General features: G+C 36.6%; 1 protein-coding gene across 11 annotated transcripts in view; it reads right to left on the bottom strand.

The window, feature by feature from the left end:
• The window catches only part of ZBTB20 (zinc finger and BTB domain containing 20), an 845,365-nt gene extending 823,312 nt beyond the window's left edge, over positions 1-22,053 (bottom strand). For 10 of the 11 annotated variants that reach the window (XM_033211197.1, XM_033211201.1, XM_033211195.1 and 7 more), the window contains exon 1: positions 21,889-22,052. The gene's annotated coding sequence lies outside the window, so the exon portion shown is untranslated. Of the gene's footprint in view, positions 1-21,888 lie in introns of all 11 variants that reach the window. The other variant, XM_033211209.1, reaches the window with a different exon arrangement.
• Positions 22,054-22,380: the final 327 nt, after the last annotated feature.

The raw sequence follows: 22,380 nt of genomic DNA, 5'->3' as shown, positions 1-22,380 counted from the left end.
TAATAGGTCCTACTACTCGAGTTAACATTAGTGCTATTGAGAAACAGTGAAGAAATATATTTAAAAATATATCTATCTCAATTGCTATTAATTTCACATTTAATAAAGATAATACACAAGTAGAAGGTGAAAATGGGTTTGATTTATTACAATGGTTTCATTACGTGAAAGACATAATATCAAAGAGAATCAATTCAGGTAGTTGTTTCTACTAGCCTTGCCTAAAGTCTGTTTACAGAAATGAAAAGCAAAGATTGCTGCATGTGGTGACTCACGCCTGTAATCCCAGTACCTTGGGAGGCTGAAGCAGGTGTATGTTCTGAGGTCAGGAGTTTGAGACCAGCCTGGTTAACATGGTGAAAGCTCATCTCTACTAAAAACATAAAAATTAGTTGGGCATGATGGCACATGCTTGAACCCAGGAGGCGGAGGTTGCAGTGAATGAAGATCACGCCACTGCACTCCAGCGTGGGTGACAGTGCAAGAGTCTGTCTCAAAAACAGAGAGAGAGAGAGAGAGAGAGAGAGGAGAGAGAGAGAGAAAGAGAGAGAGAGAGAGAGGAAGGAAAGGAATGAAAGGGCAAAGATTGTTGTCCCTTTTAAGATTTACCTTTGGCAGGGCATGGTGGCTCAGGCCTGTAATCCCAGCACTTTGGGAGGCCCAGGCAGGCCGATCACGAGGTCAGGAGATTGAGACCATCCTGGCTAACACGGTGAAACCCCATCTCTATTAAAAATAAAAAAATTAGCCCAGCGTGGTGGCAGGTGCCTGTAGTCCCACCTACTTGGGAGACTGAGGCAGGAGAATGGCGTGGACCCAGGAGGCAGAGCTTGCAGTCAGCCGAGATCACAGCACTGCACGCCAGCCTGGGCGACAGAGAGAAACTCCGTCTCAAAAAAAAAAAAAAAAAGATCTATCTTTCAGCTTTCTTACAACATCATGTCCATTACTGGAAGAAGAGAGAAACTGAAGAAGATTAAACTAAAGTATTTTTTAAGAATATTTATGAAAAAAGTAAAAGTCAAATGATTAGGGAAAGAAAATTTCAAAATGGAGACATACTTTGGAAAAAGAGTCCGGTATCATATATTTAGACTTAGACACATTCATCCATTCAATTTTCTCCAAACCAGAATCTAGGTATCTTTAATAGTACAGTACAGTACAGACTCCAGTGTATTAAGATGACACTTACATTTCTTATTATAAAAGAACGTCTAAGTTTTTAGCCTTTTATAGTGATGTTATCAACCAACTAATGCAGGTATTTCCTAACACTCTCACAACCAAAAAATGGGCCAGTGGCAAATTAGGTGTCTGGTAACTAACAGATGATAAAGATTTTACTATTTCAAAACATTTATGCTAGAGTCACTTTTAACTACAGCTATAAATTACAAGGAGATAATTTCCAATGAAATATAACAGATTACAAAGCTGTATTTAGCTGTCTGCAGCCATTCAATAAGTCAAAACATAATGCAGCACTATCACTATGTCCAGATGTGACAAAGGTCCAGACTTCCCACTAAATATTCCTATCTCTATACTAGAATAAGACATCATCAGGAGATGTACCTGAATAAAATCTCCCCTCAATGACCAGAAAAATAATCGAAGAAATTTTAGAGACCTATCTTAGACTTTACACAATTAAATGTATTCACACCTTCCATGCATTCCACCGTTTTATCTGTCTGAGGTTTATATAGCTTCATCAGTAGTATGTTCTATTGCTGACATATCAAAAGGCTTAATATCACACATGCAGCTTCAAATATATATATAAATGTCCACTAAGTGTAAAAAATGCCTTCAGATTTTCATTATCATCATTGTATCCACAACGCATCATGCTTTTTTTTTTTTTTTTTTTTTTTTTGAGATGGAGTCTCGCTCTGTCGCCCAGGCTGGAGTGCAGTGGCCGGATCTCAGCTCACTGCAAGCTCCGCCTCCCGGGTTCACGCCATTCTCCTGCCTCAGCCTCCCGAGTAGCTGGGACGACAGGCGCCCGCCACCTCGCCCGGCTAGTTTTTTGTATTTTTTAGTAGAGACGGGGTTTCACAGTGTTAGCCAGGATGGTCTCGATCTCCTGACCTCGTGATCCGCCCGTCTCGGCCTCCCAAAGTGCTGGGATTACAGGCTTGAGCCACCGCGCCCGGCCCGCATCATGCTTTTTAAAGCACTTCAACATTTATTATTTTACTTGACTCTCACAAAGATTGTGTAACTGAGGAAAATGTCCCTATTTTAAAGATAAAGATACTGAGATACAAAAGCCAAGTGATTTGCCTACAATCATATTCTATGCTGACTTCTAGGGTTTTTTTCATCTGATATCTTTAAATTCTTTCATTTCTGCATTCTGTTACATTGTTGAAATCATTATTGTACCTGTAATCTATTAGGTCAAATCAGCAAATATTTATCAATCAACGTATATATGTAAGGACTCAATTCATGCATAATTGGCATTATTAACTTATTTGTGACATCAACAGGGGTAATATTAAAATTATTGAACAACTGACACAAAAGGTACCAACTAAAGAAACTGAACACTGAACAAAGTGAAACATACCCTCTAAGTTTTACCAAGGGATATCAACTGCACGTCAGCTCTGATATGGGCATGACCAATAGAGTCTGATTTAATCACAAACTACAAATCATTTATAGATGTTTATTTGGCCTGAAATGCTAGAAGAGTATCTAAAGATTTAAGAGAACATGTAGAAAATTCTGGTAGCACATGGTCCAAAATTAACTTAAATAAAATGCAAATATAAAGGAAAAAACCTCCTTGGGCGCCAAGATTCAGAAATATGAACTAATTACTACCAGAAGTAGCCATAATATTTTAAATTATTTTAATTTCTTTTTTTGTTTGTTTTTTGAGACAGTTTCACTCTTGTTGCCCAGGCTGGAGTGTAATGGCGCCATCTCAGCTCACCACAACCTCTGCTTCCCAGGTTCAAGCGATTCTACTGCCTCAGCCTCCCAAGTAGCTGGGATTACAGGCATGCACCACCATGACCGGCTTATTTTGAATTTTTAGTAGAGACGGTGTTTCTCCATGTTGGTCAGGCTGGTCTGGAACTCCCGACCTCGGGTGATCCGCCTGCCTCGGCCTCCCAAAGTGCTGGGATTACAGGGGTGAGCCACCATGCCCGGCCAATTATTTTAATTTCTTTATGTATATATATTCAAATATACCTAATTTTAATAAAATACGTAAGTGGGGTTTTGAACACGTTTTTTGCACAATTTTTCTTTTCCTTTGTTTTTTGGCTATCTGCTCCTCTCAGTTATCCATTTTTATAACTTAGTATGCATCCTGTTATAGTCTTCCTTTAAAAATAACCCTACTATAAGGGTAGATGTATACATATGCAGGCATTACCTATACATAGTCAAGGATTTTTGTCATTAAAGGTTGAATATTATAGACACTTTTCTATACCTTGCTCTTCTCACTCACAAAAAACTCCTGAAAATTCTTCCAGAAGATGTGAGATAGCTTTAATTCACATCATTTAATGACAGCGTAATATCCCGTGGTTGGGTTTCCATTATTTACTAGCATTACCTTGTTAATGGGATTACTGTTTTCTGCAGTTTTGCCACTACAATAAAGTTACAACAACCTGGAAACCAAAAAATACACGTTCTTAAAATATTGCTACCTATATTTCTGTGGAATATATTCCCCAAAATGAGACTGCCAGGTTAAAGTATTTGCAAACTATATGCAAATTATAATTTTAATAGGTTTTTGTTAGTCTTACAAGACTGAATTTTATAACAGGTAGAATATATCACATTTCCACCAGTAACAAATAAGTTGCTTTTCCCCATATTACAACTAACAATAAATGTTAAATCCATAAGACTAACACAACTTTTAAATGCTAAGAGGCAAAACCTCACTGTTAAGGTAGAAAATGGGAATATACTTTCATTTTTTCACACGGAGATCATCAGTTATGCCAGTCCCACTAATTTTAAAAATCCATCATTTTCCAACTAAGTTGTCATCTTTTTCAGAATTTGCCAATCATTTCCACTGATCTATTATGTGTGACTAGGCCATCACCATGTTGTTTTAATTAGCTGACTTTGTAATAAGTTCTGGTATGTGTAACGCAAGTCCCTCCTCATTGCTTTTTCATATTTACTCGTTATCATTTAATCTTCCAAGTAGTTTTAAAATAACACTGTTGACTTCAAAAAAGAAAAATAAATCCCCCGAGATTCTAATTGGAATTGCATTATATAATTTATTAACGTTGAAAGAATATTTTTGTTATTGTTTTCCCATCCTAAACCAGTTTGTTGTTCTCTGAATCAGATCCTGTTTTATGCATTTTAATATCTTTGCTTTCATACAGTTCCTGTACCTTTCTTGAAAAACTTATTAATAGGCATTTTGTAATCTGTGTTTCTATGGAAAGTGGAATAATATTTTCCCATTGGGAAAAAACTCTCAGAGATGCCCAAATTCCTCCAGAGTAGAGTTGTTTTCATCTTATCTTTTATCCAACTACCTTATCAATTTTTCTTACTCATTTTTCTAGATTTTAAAATTCAAGTTTCTAAAACGTTTAGATCATATATCATCAGCAAGAGACACTTCAGTCTTCTCTACAAATGGTAATGTTATATCATTTACCTACTGTATATGATAAAGCCTCTAAAATAATGTTAAATAATTGTGATGGTTCCTCGTCTAGTTTCTGTTGTTAATTAAAATATTTTTAGGATTTAACAGATTTGGCCATGTGCAGTGACTCATGCCTGTAATCCTAGCACTTTGATTGGAGGCTGAGGTGGCAGGATCACTTGAACCCAGGAGGTCAAGGCTGCAGTGATCTCTGATCGTGTCACTGCACTCCAGCCTGGGCAACAAAGTGAGACCCTGTCTCAAAATAAAAGACAAAAAAAAAAAAAAAAACCTCAAAATTGAGAATACTTTTTGCTATTTATTGAGATAAACATGGTTTTTCTCTTTTGATGCTGTAATAAATTAAATTGGTATATTTCCTATTATTGAATCATGCTTACATTCCTACTTAAAAATATATTTTAAAATAGCTCCTAGTGAGTTGTTATTTTGATTCACTGTTAATATTTGCTAATATTTTCCTTAGTATTTATAAATTTATTTCATAAGTGAAATTATACATTTTTTACTATATAATCTTTAACAGAATTAGATATTAAATAAAATTATGGAATATTTTGATATTTTTCCATGGCCTAGAATGATTTAATTTACATCAAAATTATATATTCCTTATGTTTAAGTGACAACATTTGGTCAAATTTCTAATCTTTTCTACACTAAGTAGTATCTGCTTTCTACATCTTCTTAGGTCAATTTTTATAATTTGTATTTGACTAAAAGACCTTTTATTTCTCATGGGTTTTAAATTTGTCACATAGCTACATTCTTATTTATTTTAACACTCTTTTCATCCTCCAGTTTTTTCTTTTTCATTTCTAATTATCTACTTTTGTCATTCTTTTTCCTAAAGTTTTATTATTGAATTAAAATTCATATAACATAAACTCACCATTTTCTTTTTTTTTTTTTTTTTTGAAACGGAGTCTCGCTCTGTCACCCAGGCTGGAGTGCAGTGGCCGGATCTCAGCTCACTGCAAGCTCCGCCTCCCGGGTTTACGCCATTCTCTCGCCTCAGCCTCCCGAGTAGCTGGGACTACAGGCGCCCGCCATCTCGCCTGGCTAATTTTTTGTATATTTTAGTAGAGACGGGGTTTCACCGTGTTAGCCAGGATGGTCTCGATCTCCTGACCTCGTGATCCGCCCGTCTCGGCCTCCCAAAGTGCTGGGATTACAGGCTTGAGCCACCGCGCCCGGCATAAACTCACCATTTTAACTGTATTAAAGTATATAATTCAGTGGCATTCACAAGGTTGTATAAATATCACCAACTACCTCCAGAACATTCTCATCACTCCAAAAGGAAACCCTATATCCATTAAGCAGTCATTCCCCATTTTTCCTTCTCCCAGCTCCTGGCAACCACTAATCTCCTTTCTGGTTCCACCTATATGCCTACTCTGGCCACTTCATATAAATGAAATCACACAATATGTAGCCTTTTGAGTGCATCCTCTTTCACTCAGCATGTTTTCAAGGTTCATCCATGTTACAGTATGTATCAGTACTTCATTTTTTTATGGCTAATATTATATTGTATAGATATATCATAGATGAATAATTTTTATTCACTCATTCAGCAGTTAATGGATGTGAGTTGCTTCTGCTTTTTGGCTACTATGAATAATGCTGCCATGAATATTTGAGTATAAATTTTATGTGAACATATGCTATCAGTTCTCTTGAGTATATGAGTATATTGAGTATATACCTCAGAGTGGAATTGATAGGCTCATTTTCTTTTTTGCTTTATCATCTTCACAAGGAGTTTATGTATCACATTGAGCTTTCCAAAGAACCAGCCCTTTTGGGTTCTTTGGAAAAGAACCTGCCTTTTTGGGTTCTTTGGGTTCTTTTGGGTTTTACTATATGGTTTTTCTATTTCATTACTTCCATGTTTCTAACAATCCCCTCATCTTCTATCTTGTATTATTCTTTATACTAACTTCTTAACATTAGGTTATCTTCATTTTCTATCTTCCTTAATAACAAAGGCCTTTAAGGCTATCAGTTTTCCTCTGACAACTGTTTTAGCTAGTTTTCACTGGCTTTTACAGAAAATATTTTCCTTTTCATTGCTTTCTAGGTGATTTCCTCTTTATTCAAAAGATATCTAGGAATGTTTCAATTTCTATGTAGTTTTTTTAACCTTTTAGAAAAACTGTTAAAATGTGATATATGTTAGTTTATAATCATAGAAAGTGCCTGCAAAATCTCTGCTCTCTAAAACTCAGTTTTCTTAGCAGCCAAGCGCAGAGATGTTCAAAATATTTAAAGAATGTCAGATTCTACATGTATATCAAATCAAGTTTATGAATTACTCCATTTATCTTATTCATTGTTTGTGTGTAACAGAACTGTCTAGACCTTTCCAATAATTTGTATCTATGTAATTACTATAAATAAACCTGCCATATACAGATTTTATGTGGTTATTTTATTTATAAACTGTGCCTTTTATTACAGTATCCCTTCTTTCTCTTTTAATACTTTTAACCTTAAATTCTATCTTATTTAATAAATGTTTTCATTCATATTTGGCTATTTTTCTTTTGTTTGCATTTGCCTGATATCTTCATGCCCCTCATTTTACAAATAACTCTTCTTCATAACTTGGTCTTATTTTTCTAGTAATATAATTTAGCTGGCTTATGTTTTTTAGTGTAGTCTGATATTAACTGTCTTTTAATGGGAGAATTTAGTCCATATACACTCAATGTAGTAATTGATGTGCTTAACGGTATATTTTTCAGTTACTTTATATTCTTTTTTTATATTATTGTTTCCTCATTCCCTTCTCTATTTTGTTTCATCAAGTGGCTATGCATTCTATTGTTTCCTTGTTAACATGTAAGTTCTACGTGCTATTTCATTGCATTAAAGATTATCTTCCCTTTCTGTACTCTAATAAACAGATTAATATATGTAAAAGACACTTCCCCTCCACCACCAAGAGATTCTATTCCCTCTCCCATTTTCTTAAATAAATGAGATCTTTAGAATATATTCACTTCCCTCCCTCCTCTTCCTCCTTTCCTCTCATCTCCCACCACCCATTTTCCTCCTTTTACTTTCCAGCTGCCCACCTTCTCTATCTCCCATGTTCCAAAGAGACAGCTTAGTACATTTTAAAATTTCCTAAAGAAATATCCTTTTATTTCAAGAGTCTCAAATTACCTAATGTATTTCATATTGGTAGCCACTTATCTCTGTTAGATAAAATTAATACATACACACACAATTGTATATAAATGCTCATTATTCCTACCATTTTCTTTCCTCTTCATCTTCCTCATCTTAAAGTCTTTGTTCTAGCTCATTTGTTGTTTGCTTATAATCCAGACTGGCATTTTCTCAGAGGGGATATAATCACTATATACAATGAATTATTGCATATTCTTAAATGTATTTCTTTCTCACCTTGGCTTGCAAATAACTTTCTGGGCATGCAGATTCTTGAATTACAGTCATTTTCTTTCAGCAGTCTACAAATATCATTCCACTATCTTGTAACTTCCAGTGTTACAGATACGTAAATGTGAAGTCGTTATGATACTTTGATATTTTCCCCTTTATAGGAATGTTTTTTCTACTTTTGTCTCAATTTTTAGATTTCAGAACTTTTATTAGGATATACTTAAATGTGTCTTTTCTTTCAATCAAGACAATAAATCAGTAAACCCTTTAATCCACAGACTCCAATCTTTCTTAATATCTGATAAATTTTGCTAGTTTGTAAAAATTTTTACTTCAGGAGGCCAAGGCGGGTGGTTCACAAGGTCAGGATATTGAGACCATCCTGGCTAACACGGTGAAACCCATCTCCACTGAAAATACAAAAAGCCAAGCATGGTGGCACGCACCTGTAGTCTCAGCTACTCGGGAGGCTGAAGTAGGAGAACAGCTTGAAGCTGGAAGGCCGAGGTTGCAGTGAGCTGAGATCATGCCACTGCACTCTAGCCTGGGTGACAGAGCGAGACTCCGTCTCAAAAATAAATAAATAAACAAAATTTTACCTCTTCGTTATCTATACTAATTTTTCCCACTGTAATTCCTATTATTCACGTTTTGATGTCTAGATCTATCCTCCAAATCTCATCTTTTTAATTCAATATTTCACCATGGGTTTTTTTATATGCTTGGATACATTTCTTGCATTTGGTCTTTTCATTCATTAACTCATGTTTCAACAGTGACTATGCTCTCCCACAAATCCTGAGTTGTTCAAATGAGATATATTTAATATCCAAAATTATTTTCTGTTCTTCGAATTTCCTTAAGTGCTCCCAATTTTTGTTTTCAAATTCAGTTTTCATGTTGTTGCCAGTAGTCCTAGTTATCTGGAGTTTGTACTCTGATCTTTGTCTCTCACTTGCTATGGCTCTTCTTAAATGAATTGCTATTTTTCGCTAACTCACTGGAGCTCAGATTTGGTTGCCAGATTATCCTAAATAGCAGAAATATCACAGGTGGTGAAAAGCAAAAGTAAACAGCCTGTCAGTTCCCTGCAAAGGCACATGGAGAAAGAGCTCCGTTGTCCTATCTCTATTTCTTTTTAGCCTCAAAAGACAGAGAGGACTCCACCAGGACATTCAGCTACTTTAGCTTTTTAGCTAGTTGGAGACGCTTTGGTACTTAAAATGGGTAAATACTGATCTTCTCTTACAGGAGTTCACAAACTTCTAAAGCCCAAGTTCTTCCTCCCAATATCTGTTGCTTTCTCATATTTACCCATGGACTCCAGTACCATTCTCCAGTTGCTTGCCCAACTGAAGGCAGAAAAGTTTCAAAGCAGTATTTCTCTGTCCAAGGTGTCAGGACAGTTGTTTATAGGTCACAGCAGCCATTTGCTTCAGAAAGGCAGGCAGCTTGGAATTGGAAGAAGATAACCATATATAGCTACTTTGTTTTCAAAGCCTTTAATTTTTAAAAAAGCCTGGAGTGGAGTGGGGTATGTGGGTGTGAGGTATGTCTGAACTGCATTATACTTATTCCTAAGAATCAATAGTTTCCTCAGAAAGCATATTCCTGAATATATAAAATGACAATATGTTCTTCTGCATGCTCTTAGATAGAGATCATGAAATACACTCCAGCTATTAATCACTTTAAGTAAGCTTTAATGCAATCCCAGTTTTAATTATTCCAGGACTTAATTATCTTTTGTTTTGAAAACAACTTCAAATCAATTTGCTGTAGTTTCAGTTAGAAAGACAAATTATGACTTTAGCCAATCAAGTTTCCCAATGTCTAACAAGTTTTATAAATACGAAAAGTATGTCAGTTATTTATGCAGGATTACATGTGTCCCACATATGGTTTATATGATGTTACCCTCTGTATTGTTCACAATCCAATTACCTTTTTTGCTTTCTAGAAGAGCTAAGTAATTATATTATATTATGACTAATATTACAGGGTTTAACTGGATGAGACTTCTAAATAACTCAGAATATTAGGTAAAATAATTAAAACTATTTTTTAATTGTGTGAAATTTTATGAACATTCCTTAAGAATTAGAAAGTTCATATAAAAAGTTCAAAATCTCAATTGCAATCTATGAATTACAAAGCATACTGTGCTTTGTTTGTCCCCCTATCCAGATAGGAATCATATAGGATATGAAATATGGGTTTCATCCTTAAATCAGCAGATAATATAATTCTGTGTACTCTATTCAACACAATATCCTGAATTGATTGTAGCAGATTTGCTTTACCACTGATGGGAGATACCTGACATATTTCTTTTCTGAATCATGGTAAATGTAATTTTATTGGAACTTCTGCCATGATAGAATTTCATTAAGTACCTAAAAGGATAGAAAACTGTGAGCATGTACAAACACATTGGGTCTTGGAAAAGTACAGGGAAAGTCTATAATAGGTAATAATAACAATTTTAACAATGCTAAATTTGAACTCCAATAAGTAAATGGATAGCCTAGTAAGGAAAAAATAATTTTCCTAGGATAAGTACAAAAACGCCTGATCAAAAATTTATTGAATCCCTCCTGTGTGCCAGATATTAGGCTAAGCACTAAGGCTATAAAGATAAATAAAGCATAGTACCTGTCATTAAGGAACTGCAGTTAAGTGTACTAGAATTCTAAATGTTACCTTTCCTAAGTGATGAAGATCAAAGAATTTAAGTTATAAGTTAAACTGCATATAAAACATCACACTGAATCAAATTCACTTTACACCAGATGTGCCCATTTTTGCATAATAAAACTCATCATTACACACCTAAGACAGAAACAGAGTTATGCACACCCCAAAGGACAGAAACCACCATTTATTTTTGGCTCTTATACACTTTGGTAATTCACTTAACAACAAATGTTGAGACTGTAATGCAGAATATTTGAATCAGAAGAGCCTAGAATTTTGTTCATTTTTCCCATACTGCTTTTCTTTTTTTTTTTTTTTTTTGAGACGGAGTCTCGCTCTGTCGCCCAGGCTGGAGTGCAGTGGCCGGATCTCAGCTCACTGCAAGCTCCGCCTCCTGGGTTTACGCCATTCTCTCGCCTCAGCCTCCCGAGTAGCTGGGACTACAGGCGCCCGCCATCTCGCCCGGCTAATTTTTTGTATTTTTTTTTTTAGTAGAGACGGGGTTTCGCCGTGTTAGCCAGGATGGTCTCGATCTCCTGATCTCGTGATCCGCCCGTCTCGGCCTCCCAAAGTGCTGGGATTACAGGCTTGAGCCACCGCGCCCGGCCCCCATACTGCTTTTCATAGCATACCCCTTTAACATAGTATTGCCTTGTTCTCAACCCCTTTCTAAAACAATAAAGATTATTAAAAGCATGAGTGTTCAAAGGTATTTCTCTGAGGGTCAGATGTAAAAAGGACAGTGAGATACAAACAACATAGCTGTTAAGACCACTGGGTACCACAGGCTATCAAAATTACAAGAACAATAGAATACCACTGATAATGAACTTCAGGAGAAAGGTGCCATGCACAAACTGTATGTTGATAATTTTTCTAACTTTAAAATACATTTTCAGTGATGTATCCATTTGAATTATATAAAATAATCATTATACTATACTTCTTAATGTACTAGAAATAAGAGAATAAAGAAAATATCAGATATTCTCATGAAGAACAGTAAAGACACATAAGGGATGGATAGCAATTTCACTATTCTTTGACTGCATTCAGATGATACAGCTCATATATGTAATACAGCTTAACAATGAACATTATTTTTTGAAAACTTTTTAAGTTTTTAATACCTTGTATACAAAAGGTATATGAGTATGTATGTATACATAACACACGTACTTGGTTGGAGGTCATTTAAATTATTTGAAATAAAAATTTACTTTAAAGGTTACTATAATTCCTTTTAATTCATGCATGCTGACTATACTAAATATAATCCAAAGTCATGTACATTGATTTTACCTGAACTGATTTGAGACTACTACTCTGATAGAAATGCATTTATACTATCAGATAAAATTAAATCTTTCTTTCAGTACAGTGACAAATCAAGGAAAAGTTAAAGTACATAATAAAAGTCTAGACTGTATTCCATTCAAAGCATAGTAGAGGTTGTTGTAAAATTCCATGAATATGGGAAGAAGGAGACAAAGGCTAAATTCCATAATAAATAAAACAAAATTAAGGTTATATAATATTTTACCCCTCATATCCATCACATCCTCAAGAAAGTTAACAGATGTTTTCTTGTTTTTGAAAATTGGACAGCAAACAACAATGTAGATTATAAATGCTCCTAGAACAGTGATTTCCAAATTGGGTGGCACACAGTAGGCATTCAATAAATGGCTTACCACATAGACTGTGCTAAATTGCATATCTTTGTCATGCACTTAAATAAACTTACTGCCTAATTCTAGGTTAGGACTGATGATCATGTTTTTGTGCCTAAAGCATAGCAGTCTTTGTATTCCAAACTCTCAGTGACCCATATTTAAGCCAGCTATTGGTTTCTGAAACAAATGTTCAGGGCACAGAGAACAAACACAAAAGCCTTCCAAAGTCATAGGATCTGCTACCCTTTGAATATATTGTTTCTGGTCTCTCTCACCCCTATTTCTGTATGATACCTGGTTCTCGGTTATTCACTTGGGTTTAATTTAGTTTTCCTTTTTGACCTCTACCTGCCCAGAATTTCCAGTAATGCTTCCTTTGTCCTGCTCCTACCCATGATTTCCAAGGCCTGCTTTAACATGGTACCCAGCTCCACTGTTGCAAACAGAACTAAATCAGGCAGCAGTTAAAGTTCATTCACTGTACAACCTTTAGACAAATTCTCTATCATCATTTTTAATTCTAGATTGAAGAGTTATATTTTAAAAAGACTCTATCATAGCAACCATTGTTCCTACTTACAACTCTTTCACCTTGTACCCTTCTCTAGAACCTTCTCCAAATCTATGCCTTTCTGAAATAAAACTGCCATTATTAATCTGGGCAGGCACTGAGTTAAAATGGTCCCAGAATAGAAGTCTGATGCGGTGGTGATTAAGAGCTTAGGTTCTCCAGAGCTGTACTTGAATTTAATTTCCCATGTGTTTTATACTTAGCTGTGTGACTTTGAACAAGATACTTACCCTTTCTGGGCCTTCGCATAGCTTTAAAATTGGGGTAATAAAGGTACATGTTTCAAGGGATTGTGGAATTAACTGAAAAAATGCAGATATAACCAATGACTGCAACAAAGTAAGATCTCAGTAAATGTTGGCTACTATTGGTGTTGGTGGTATAATTAGTATTACTGTTTAATACAAGGATAGAATGCATTTAATTTTCACTGTGCTTCCCACTAATAATTTTGCTAGTCTTTTTGGTACTAATGGCTCTAGAAGAGTTACAGTGATTCTTCAATACGTATACTGGGTTTCAGTTAACACTAAAACCAGGTTCCCTTAAGCACATTTAGAATATCTTTTCCATTATTTGCATGCATTGAAGCATTCATTCCATGTTTTGTGTCCAACAATTTATCTAAAATTCTTCTTACAATTTCTCCTGATTGGCTAGATGTTTAGTAAGCTAAAATAGCATTATCTAACAAATTAGAGAGTGTATTTTGGCTAGGAGGTGATTTAGAAAATATTATATGATCAGTACCAAGAACATCTGGAGCTGTGGGTAGATATGAGGAAATGAGAGGATACAGGACAGCACAGCTTCCTGCAAACTGTTGTTTCCATCTGTGAATAGGTAATGTTAGATAGCTTTAAGCCTCTCACTACCATTCATACTAGCAAAAAGGATGAGTCAATTAAACAGAAACTGAGAGTGAAATTTAAAATTAGAACTTTGAGGTTATCATTAAAGATCAGGTAGGCACATATAAATTGTATATAGTTGTTTCTTTCCATAGATAACAAGACAATATTTGTAAAGTATTTTCTAACAGATTATTTCCGCTGTGAAACATCAAAATAGTCAAATTTCTTTGCCTATCTTATCTTCCTTCCTATGTAAATCTATCTGTGCACGGATATAATATAGGATCAAAAACTAAATGCAGTAGTTCAAAATTACCAATTTTATAAGATCTGCATGAGTGGTTCCTGATTACTCAACGTATACCTATTTTTTGCTTAGAGAAGAGAATCACAAGACCAAATTTATCTTTTATCTTTGAGTAAATGTATCTATCTATCTATAGATTTTATAGAAATAGAAAATGTGATTTGATTCATTCTGTTGTTACCTGCATCCTCAATTTAACAACTTTATGCTGCATGAAATGCAGAGTCAAGTTTACAAATTCTATTACCAATATACCTTTCTGAGTTAAGATGAGTTGGCAAAGTATTTATGTAAACTAATAGATTTATTATACTTACCCACTATGAAAGATTGTAAGTACTTAGTATCATATATCTATACCTTACTAGTGTGCTATGTTAGAAAGCAAGTATCATTAAAATTAAACTTTTATGAAAGACTAAAAGCAGAAAGCAAAGTCAGGTATTTTACATATACTCTTTCTAGGTGTCCTAAGCATCAGTTTCAGTAACATTACCAGAAGCTAAAATAACAATTCAATTGTTGAAGGAAACAAAGTCAGATTATTAGAACTGAAAATGACCCTAAAAATGAAAACTCTAAGATGCTAAAGTGGAGATCCACATAGATTATGCAACATGCCATAGATCATATAACCAATTACCGGCAGCAGTAGACCTAGAACAACCTCTACTAACTCCACATTTGAGATTTTTGACAATGCATAATAAAATAAGAGTTAAATTTAATATATGAGAGATTGAAAAGGTAGATATTGTCCCCAAGTTAAAAATCTTTGGATGTAATTACTTCTACTTACTTAATTTTATATTCCTAAGACAACACATTTAAAATACCATAAAATTGTAAAAACTGGTTAGAAGTAATGAAAATTACAAACAAAATTTATGCTTTATCTTAAATCAAAACCATGGAAAAGGCTTTATATATTCAAGCCTTGTATTTCAAACATTTTCTTATGTCTAAAGGAAGCCAGAGATTTACTGAAAATGTGTGTGAGTGAGCGAGAGTGTGTATGTGTGTGTGGTAGTGTTAGGGGTCTTTTGTTTTGTTTTGTTTTGTATATTGCTAGAGATTGTTCTATTAATAGTTTCCTTTTGCAATGATAATCTGTGTTCCAAAATGAGGGCACACTAAAATGAATTTTGGATAATTTATAAAGCAGTGAAATACAAATAAATTTCTACAAACTTACTAGTGACAGTAAGAAAATAGGTACCAAGAGTTTCAAAACTGAAAATCAAAATCTTTTTATGTTGAATTAGAACATCTTTTTAAAAGCCAAAAGTAATTGAAAAGAGATTAAATTGGTACACTCATCTCTCTAAACTGTGTGTATATTTATCTTAAAGTGCATATCCACGAGCTGACAGTAAAGACAGGCTGGCTGCTTTGTTTGACTATAGTTCTGTTTACCTCATACTGTCAAGAATGGATTTTGACACAGTATTAATACTGCTATTTTTATTGATATAATTAGCACTGCTATAAATAATTTATTGGGCTGCCATATGTAAGTATATCATTACAATCAGCAGTATTTAGCGCTTCTTTTTCTTATATGACACCTTGAAAATAGACTGTTGGCCCAAAGAACAAAATTGACCTCATGATATGGGATTCACTGAAAAAAACATTGCCCTGTCAATAGAGACTACTGTTTTGTGTATGACTTCACTAAACAAACTAGTTTATATTTGTTTGAAACTAAAGTTTCTCACCAATCTGCTGTTTCAATTTCACATCATACCATATTGTACCTAAAACAGGCAATCTGGATTCCTGTTGCTACTTTTTCTTCCCCCAAACAGCTCAGGAATGGGTTTGAAATACAAGGCTTGAATATATAAAGCGAAATAATTAAGACACCTAAAATTTAGAATGGGTGGGTGAAAACAAGTACACTTGAAACCATTTGTGTAACTACTAGTGGGTGGCCCACTGTGAGTTTTTGATTATATGAAAGCAAAATCAAAACATATTTTATCTTGCCTCTAGATCACATCAGCTGTGACAATAACCTTATCTGGACCTTGAATAGTTTGTTCATAAAACAAAGTAGGGTGACTGACCCAGTGCATATTCAACACAGAGCATGAAGGCCAAAAGAAAATGACAATACAATTCAAAACAAGTTTGTGGAAATTTTAGACTAGTATATTAAAACCTTTCTTTGTCTCTATCACTTGACAGATGGTTAGCCTTCACACAGCCTAGTATCGCTGGCAAAGAAATGACTGTGTCTAGCCAATAACACCCCAAATTTTGACTTAAAATGCACTGTACACTTGCTTAGACTTACCTTACAAATATGAATATTAATAAACTTAGTCATGCTTACTTTATTACTATAAAAATTTGACAGATGTCAAGATTTCACCTTCTGCCGTTATGAATACCTTCTTGAAACTCAACTATCTTAGGTGGATGTAAGGTTCTATGAACTCTGCACTTCAGATTTCATTCATTTTACAGGTTGGCTGGTAATCATGCTTAAAAAAAATACTTCCAAAATAACATTTCATCCCAAAAATATTATAAAATTTATAGAAATTTAATTAGCTTGTGTTTCTATGCTATCCACAGTAAAGTTTTAGTAACAAAGTGCCTTAAACAAAATCACCAGGGAACCCTGAATACACTCCATGTCAAGGACCGCAAGGCAGGACTGAAATTATTTATCCAGTATTGATGTATCTTTATTCAAAAACTGCTCATTTATAAATATATACTCACACACACATGCAAACACACATTGATCAACCATCCTTACCAGAAAACAGGAAACAGTCTTACTTTTTAACATTCTATTCGCCATTCTTCCATTTTGCTCTCTAAAAAAATTCAACTGAGGTCGGGCGCCGGGGCTCACGCCTGTAATCCCAGTTCTTTGGAAGGCCAAAGCAGACAGATCACGAGGTCAGGAAATCAAGACCATCCTGGCCAACATGGTGAAATCCCATCTCTACTAAAAATACAAAAAAAATTAGCAGGGTGTGGCTGCACGTGCCTGTAGTCCCAGCTACTCAGGAGGCTGAGGCAGGAGAATTGCTTGAATCTGGGAGGCGGAGGCTGCAGTGATCCAAGATTGTGCCACTGCACTCCAGCCTGGTGACAAAGCAAGACTCCAACAACAACAACAACAGCAAAATTCAACTGAAACAATGTATTCCATTAGTTATAAAGTCTGTTTCCTCCTAAATCTCCCTATTTATAGCTTTCAGATGCTGGTAAGTCTGTATACAAATAGTCAGAGGCACTCACAAACTGCTCTAAAGTGCATTAATATGTACCCTTTCTGGAAGAGCCTGATTATGTTCCACATTAGCATAGATAGAGATCTAATGTAGGTATAGCACGATAAACCCTCGGCAGAGGATGGGAGGACTAGGGGAGGGAGAATTGTATTAAAAAAAAAGTTATTCCACTTAAGAAGTAAACTTGTATTTGGCTAACAAAGTAAGACTCACCATGACAGAGGGGAAAAAAAATTAAAAAGAAGAACTGTTATTTGAGAACTATGAACTAGGTTTTGGAAAGGTGAGACACCCACTACTTGAAGTCACAAACTCAGCATTAAATCATATACTCATTTAACCAGGTACCAACTTTCCTTCTGTTAGAAACCCAGGATTTTTACACCTACAGACTAAATGATTAAAGTATTGCTAAAATCTTCTGTAATGTTCCTCTTGCATTGCAAATAAGTCTATTAAAGCAGAAAAGTGCCAATCAAATGCTTTTGAAAAAATGGTTTAAATAACAAAGCACTTTTTGCAGGTCTCTCTTCTTTTCTTTAATGTCGCCTATAAACTAATTACAACAAATTTTCACCTTCTCTTGATAAAATCACAACTGAAACTAGGCATGGTGGCATGCACCTGTAGTCCCAGCTACTGGGAGGCTGAGGCAGGAGAGCGGATCACTTGAGCCCAGGAGTTAAAGTACAGCCTGGGCAATAAAAGGAGATTCCCATCTCAAAAAACTAAAAAGAAATCCAGAACTGAAAAAGATTTTTCAGATATCTTCCTAAAAATAAATCCTAACCAAAAATTAACAAGATATTCTAGCTTTTGTTTTACCACACTTTGCTAACAAGGTAATACTATGTAGAAATTTTATAGTAAATTTCAAGACACAAGATTTTTTTTAATATAAAGCAACATTTTATTTATTTCAAAGACATTATTGAAATCATGAAAAAAAAAATCCCTATCTGTTAAAATTACCAACTGAAATATATGGAGAAAGTTTCATGACAGTAACAAAAAGTACAAATAAGAAATAAACTAATCTTCCTTTCCTATCACTGCCAACTGGTAAACACCTTCCTCCCTCTCAAACTTCTGTAAGCTCTCTCAAATTGCAGTTCCTAAAACAAGAAAGCAGCTAGGTTTTAAGTTTCATTCAAAAATCTCCTCCCCTAACAATCTAAAATGCACAAAGTATATGTGACATTAGAACATAAGCTCCACAAGGGCAGGCAATTTTCCCTCTTGTTCATTATTATACTCCAAGTGTGTAGAACAATATGATAAACTTAACCATCCATTTCAGAAAAATATGATTATTTCAGAGACTAAAGCAAAGCACATCAATCTCTACTTCTGTATTCCAAATGTTTTAAAGAAGTCTCTGCTTGCCACTAACTCTCTGAAGTTATTCAGAATAATATGTAATTATTTTAGAAATTATAGATTGCAGGAACTTAGTTGTAGCTTTTATTGCCCTCCTAAAATGACCGAATTATTCAGACTGGCCTTTTTTTCTAGAAAGTCCAATTTACCTAATTATTCAGACTAGCCTTTTTACTAGAAAGTCCAATTTGTCTGAAAAGTCTTTTGAAGACTTTCACTAATGAAACAAAAATAATGCACTTAAAATATTTTTTCCTTAGGTTTTCTTCCTATACCAAGTAGTCAAATTCTTATTAACAGGACAACAAGAGGAATTAGACATTTGCGGGTCTCAAAAACTTTCTGATCTAACTTTATAAGAAACTGGCATGACATCAACTGGTAGTTCTAAACACCCCCTTCCCCAATTATAACCCACACATGAAAGTTTCTCTTTCCTCTAGTATTCCATTTAATCTCATATTTTATTTTAGTAGCTAGTCAATGTACACGACCTATATGTGCATTTTCTTGGTTTTGTAGTAATCTTAAAACACGGGCCTAGCTGGGTAAGCATAAAGACTTCTTCCTGGAAATGGGTAAAATTTGACAATTTTTAATCTGATACTTTCTTTAGCTTGTTAAAATTAGGACCTCACCATGAAAGAACATATTGCTGTGGCGGCTGGTAGCCAGCAAACTTGTCACCTGATCTTCATATGCACAAGGCCTGTATTCCACTGGTCTATAAAATCTGAAATCATAAAACCAAAAATATCCAATTGCCCAATTCACTGAGCAGCTAATACAGTTCTAGAAATCTCACTTTTCTTCTTCTCACTTGTTTACTTCAACACCATGTGCCCCCAAACCTAAGGCCCTCCAAAATTGAGCTCCATAAAAATCACAACCCCAATCTTGAAAATTAAGCCTTGAGTACTGAACAGCTACATAAGCAATTCTTCAAGGGCAATTCCAAAAGCTTTCCTAGGAGACTACCGGAATGATGGCACAGGGATATCACCATGCACTATGTGTGCAACAACTTTGTTTATATTATAAGAATCACAAAGAACAAAGGCAGGAAAATCAATGTAAATTTTTTTTCTTTCACTAGAAAAATACAGATTCTTTATTTTAAAGCAAAAACGCAGAAAGTAGCCACATCTTGACTAGGCAAACTTACAGCTGACCCTCAGTATCCATGGGAGATTGGTTCTGGGACCTCTCTAGGAAACCAAAATCCACAGATGCTCAAATCCCTTACATAAAATCCTGTAGTATTTGCATTTAACCTAAGCATATTCTCCCATATACTTTAAATCATCTCTAGGTTACTTATAATACCTAACACAAGTAAATGTTATGTATTAATAAATCGTTGTTATACTGTATTGTTTATGGAATTGTGGCAAGAAAAAACGTCTATATATATTCTATTCCATCTATTTCCCCACACCCAAAATATTTTTGCTCTGCAGTTGGTTAAATCCACAGATGTAGAACCCAGGGACAGGAAGGGCTGACTGTATGTAACTGGGGGTGGCGGGGGATCTATATAAATATTCCCACAAGATGCAAAGGGTACTTGGGATTGGGAGCAGGAACAGAAATGAAAACAAACCATTATAAAATTAAGGACGACGGGTTATCACTTAAATTTGGTGTCTCTAGCTATATAATTTATTTATAAAATGGTGATTGTGTTTTAAAACTTTCAATGGCAACAAGTTACAACAGTAACATCAGAATCGCGTTCACTTGAAAACACTGGGTGAACGGCCTCTATTTTTTTTGCTGAAATTTATACACGGCCACGCAGTGAGAAAACTTGACTTTAGCACCATTTTGGTATTTTTAATAGAAAAAACAGTGGAGAAGATTTTCACATGTCTAGAAAGGTAACATGTTCAACTCAGGTTTGGCCAATGCTGATTCTAAGGACAGTACTACACCCGCAAGCTTCCAAACTACTTACTGATTCATTCAGATTTTTATTGGAGAGCTGTCATCCTGCTACTGACCTCATTCAACCCGGTTCGGAGTGAGAGATCAGAGGATTACCGCGCTAGGTAGCGTAGCTGTACGCCATATTGTGTTTTTCGCTAATGTTTATAGTTTGTGTGCTTAGCATATGTTTGTGCAAGTGTGTTTATCAATAGAACTTTTAGAAAATCCCTGCCTCATGCCTCTTCAGCATCCTTAAAAAGGATAACAGCTGGGGGCGGGGGGTAGGGGGAGGACCCAAAAGCCACACAGACAGGAATGCATTAAACAATGTACGAGAGACGGCATTCGTTTTAAACTTTCAAGAACCTTCCAACCATTTTTATCTCAGATATCAGAAAGTGTTAACATGTTTTAATGTTTCCAAAGTGGCCCAAAGGAAAAGAGAAAGAAGGAAAGGTGTGTCTTCCCTTCCCAAGCCCCCTCCTCTCTAGTCGTAGAAGCGAAGCAGGCGGGGGCCGGGAGCTCCGGCGTCTGGAGAGGCATCCAGCGGCTGTGGGGCCAGGACACCTCCTGCCCCCCAGTTCTCTGAAGACGCTCCAGAGACCGCGAGAGCCACGGCAAGCAGGGGAGGGCGAGGAGGGAGGGGGCAGAAGACAAGCGGGCGCCTCTAGCAGCTCCTGAGCCCCGGCTAGTCCCCCTCAGCTCCTCTTCTTGGAAGCAGCGGCTCCAGGCGCAGGGAGTAGAGAGAAGAAGGCAGAAGACACGTTTCCAGCTGCGGGACATCCCGCCCGCCCCGCCACCCGCCGACCCTCCCGCGCCTCCCTCCCGCCTCCCCCCCGGGTCGGGCGAGGCAGCCGCCGGGCGCTAGGAGGGGCGCCGGGAGAGGGGGCGCGGGCGGGGCGGGGCGGGGCGCGAGGGCGCGCGCTCTCGGCCAGCTCAGGGCCCGCTGGCTCGCCGCTCTGTAACTCGCTCCCCCAACCCCACCCCGCTCCCCTCCTTCCCAGTCCCGCCGCCCCCCACTCCAGGCGCCTCGCAGACGCCTCATCCCCCTCGGCACGCACACACTCCTCCCTCCCTCCCGCCCGCCCCACAACAAATTAGAGTTTTTGGCGTTACCTCCTCGCGCTCTTTAATCTTCTTTCCTCAACTCCTAAACTTCCCCCCGCCCCTACTTCTTCAGCAGAAGGCATACATTGGACGCCTCACTCCGCGAACCCTCTATCGCTCCCCGCTATAGGATTGCTCTCACGCCACTCTTGGCTTCAGTGAGCCAATGAGAATGGGACGCCCCTCGTGAGGTTGCCGCCCATAAACAAAATACACTCTTCCTTCTTCCCTCCGCCCCCCGTCCCCGCCCCATTCTTCCTCTTCCCTCATCTCTGTCACCTTCGATTGGGCTAAAAGAGGTCTAATCCGCTATCGCAAACATCCATTGGGACGCAGAAACTTCGCTCAGAGCAGTATTAACAGGCGATTGGTCGACGGTCCTTTCACTTCGCCCACCCCCACGCCCCCTCCCCCCGCCGCACCTTCACCCACTCTGAGGAGGTCAATCGTTTCTCGTCGTTCAATGATCCGGGAGGTGGAAGGCTATTGGTTCAGGGAGCC

This window comes from Trachypithecus francoisi, unplaced genomic scaffold (assembly GCF_009764315.1).
Source record: "Trachypithecus francoisi isolate TF-2019V2 unplaced genomic scaffold, Tfra_2.0 Lachesis_group0, whole genome shotgun sequence".
In the NCBI taxonomy this organism is placed as follows: Eukaryota; Metazoa; Chordata; class Mammalia; order Primates; family Cercopithecidae; genus Trachypithecus; species Trachypithecus francoisi.
Note: the sequence above shows the minus strand (reverse complement) of the source record. Positions and strands in the feature narration are given on the sequence as shown.